Source organism: Pinus tabuliformis, chromosome 6, assembly GCF_031772625.1.
Source record: "Pinus tabuliformis cultivar Carrire ecotype Pingquan chromosome 6, CPIR1, whole genome shotgun sequence".
In the NCBI taxonomy this organism is placed as follows: Eukaryota; Viridiplantae; Streptophyta; class Pinopsida; order Pinales; family Pinaceae; genus Pinus; species Pinus tabuliformis.
The window spans coordinates 1,848,008,512-1,848,011,979 of NC_142292.1; the positions used below are offsets into that span (position 1 = coordinate 1,848,008,512).

Genomic DNA, 3,468 nt, shown 5'->3' on the forward strand with positions numbered 1-3,468 from the left:
TTGTTGGATAGTTGTAGGAATCTCTTGCAAAGAATATGTTGTGAAGGCTTTATAATGGGGCATTTATCATTTGGATGGGAGTATTGTATGGGGATTCTCCTTCTCATTTTCTTTTTATTTTTATATATTTTTATATATTAATTCATTTTTTTGAACCATGGGAATTGGTAACTTGTTATAATGACCCATGCTAAGCTTCGGATTAAACCAACTGGATGCACTATAACCTAAGAGTATATTCAACAACCCAGAAGCCATGTATTCCAATAACTTGTGACTTAGTGAGGGCTAAGGTGTCTCAAGGCACACTTGAGTGCACCTCTATTTGAGGGGCATCTACCCTTCTAGCCTTATCACAATGGGCCAGAGTCTCAATGGGGAATTGAAATTGGGTGGAGAGAGTGCAAAACCTACCCTTCCTACCATATTGTCAATCCACCTTGACGATATCTATAATAATTCCTCACTATCAAAGAAGTTGTTATTGTAATTAATATATCATTGTAGGGCAACATGTCCTCCAACTTGTTCAAGAGTAGTACTAATAGGACTCTCGAAGACTCACTACCATAACTATTTTTTACTTTATCAAGTTTTATTTTGGCATGTTATCTGCAAAACCTATACTCCTCAACTATTCACCAAGCAACCATTTTTAGAGTGATATCATTGACTCTATTTGCCCTAGATTTGGTAGACACTATTTTTGCAATTTTTCTTCATCTATCACTTGCCATACCACTCACTATTCCATTATGCTACTACTACCCATTTTGTTAAGACTCACTCTTCAAAATTCCATTCATGCCTCCACTGGAAAACTTCAGTAATCTTATCATTAGAGATGTCTTGCTCAAGTTGGACAAGATTCAAGTAGAAGTGTGTGGAAGAATTATTGTGGTCACTATAGGTAAGCTTCCTAAGTGCACAAAAATAGCCCCTTAATGCTTAGGAATTTACATTATATAAGGGTGCTAGATTGTTGTAGTAGATACAATCAACCTTCCTTAAGCAAACATATACCCAGATAGCTTATGTCTCCAACCAAAAACATATTAAACATTCCCAAATCCATGTGACATGCTAAACTAAAAATATGCATTATACACAAAATTCACACATACAAAAACTTGTACTTTATATATTAGATATATTTATGCAGGAAGAGTGTAAAATTTTTATATTTTTGATTTTTTTAAAAGAAATTAGCATTGATGTCCAAGTATATTTGCAACTCCAATAATCTTCCTAAATTTTAACTCAGTTTTTAAAAAAACAATAGAAAAATATACTTAAAAATATTAAAAACCTAATATATTTAAATGCGGATAACCCCGATTTGATGCGATGTGTTTCTCCTATATATCTTACCAAAGATACCTATATACTACCTATTAGGACATAGCAGTTATAGCCTCACCTAGAGCACACCCATCTCATAGTTCTAGATTGGCTTTTCTGGCTGGTAGATGTAACTGCCCATTGCCCTGTTCTGTCTCTTCTTTTTGTGTTGGTTTTCTGCGAATCCTTTGTTTTTCAGTTGAGGTTTTATTCTAGGGTTTGGTCTTTCAGTGTTGCAAGTTTTAAATTGCAAAGATGCATGAGATCCTGCACATTCATGGTGGGCAATGTGGCAACCAGATCAGTGCCAAGTTTTGGGAAGTTGTCTATGATGAGCACGGGATCGATCCCACTGGGAGATACCAGGGCACTTACGATCTACAACTCGAAAGGGTTAATGTTTACTACAATGAGGCAATTTTTGTTAGATGTGTGCCTCGTGCTGTGCTCATCGATCTTGAGCCTGGGACCATGGACAACGTGAGGACCGGGCCTTATGGCCAGGTCTTCAAGCCTAATAAATTCATCTTTTGCGAGTCCGAGGCTGGAAATAACTCGGCCAGGGCCATTATACCGAAGGGGATGAGCTGATTTATTCCATGTTGAAGTTCATCACGAAGGAGGCAAAAAAAAATGATAGTATCGAAAGGTTTCAAGTGTGTCATTCTTTGGGAGGAGGTACTGGATCTGTGATGGGAACCCTTTTTATCTCCTAGATCAAGGGGGAGTAACCTGATAAAATGATGCTTACCTTCTCTGTTTTCCCTTCCACCAAGGTGTTTGACACAATGGTGGAGCGTTACACTGCCATGCTCTGTATGCATCAGTTGGTGGAGAATGTAGAGAAGTCTATGGTACTGGACAATGAGCCCCTTTACGACATTTGGTTTAGGACTCTCAAGCTCACAACCCATATCTTTGGTGATTTGAACCATATGATATCTAAAAAAATGAGTGGAGTCACTTTATGCTTGAGGTTTCCTGGTCAGCTTAACTCAGATCTAAGGAAACTCGCAATGAATTTGATCCCCTTCCCCCATCTTCACTTCTTTATGGTGGTATTTCCCCATTGACATCACGTTGTTCACAACAATAGAGAGCCCTCACTGCTCCAGAACTGACACAACAGATGTGGGATTACAGGAACATGATGTGTGTTGCAGATCCACGTCATGACAGGTACCTAAATGCATATTCCATGTTCAGAGGCAAGATGAGCACCAAAGAGGTGGATGAACAAATGATGAATGTTTAGAACAAGAATTCCTCCTACTTTATGGAGTCGATACCAAACACTGTGAAATCCACTACATGTGATATCCTGCCAAAAGGCCTTTCCATATCATCCACATTCATTGGGAACCCAACATCCATTTAGGAGGTGTTCAGGAGAGTGAGTGAGAAGTTCACTACCATATTTAGGAGGAAGGCCTTCTTGCATTGGTAGACTAGTGAAGGCATGGATGAGATGGAATTCAATGAAGAAGAGAGCAACATGAGTTTTTCGTGTTTGAATACATGCAATATCAGGATTCTAGTGCAGAGGATGATGAATACTATGATGATGAAGAATTAGCTCAGGAAAGCTAGGGAAAAAGCTTATGTAATTCCATCGACAACCACTAGTTGTTTCAATGCCTAATAGTTGTTTGTTTGTGGATTTAATTTTCATTTATTGTTCTTTCATGGTCTGCTTTGTTCTCATCGAAGGTTTTGGCATTGAATGCATAAAATTTGTATACAAATCCTACATTATGTCCTTGGTTTTGTTGATCATATTGAAATATTGAAATATTGAGAAGATGTAACTACCCGCCAAAATTATATGCGAAATTCAATCATGCTTCGAAACTCCTCTATCTTATATGTTATATAATTATGGTGTCGAATGACTTTGTAAGACTATACTATTTTTCTGGGATTTGTAAATAGGAAAGACAACAATTCTCTACAAATTCAAACTAGGGGAGTACGTGAGAACAATGCCCACTATAGGATTCAATATAGAGACTGTAATTTTTAAGAATCTGAGCTTCATTGTTTGGGACGTAGGGGGCCAAGATAAAATATGCTCTTTGTGGAGGCAATATATGGTCAATGCCCATGTATATTCGAAAGCTTTTATCT

General features: G+C 37.7%; 1 pseudogene; it reads left to right on the forward strand.

The window, feature by feature from the left end:
- Positions 1-1,596: 1,596 nt before the first annotated feature.
- Positions 1,597-2,931, forward strand: LOC149266401 (tubulin beta-6 chain-like; annotated as a pseudogene).
- Positions 2,932-3,468: the final 537 nt, after the last annotated feature.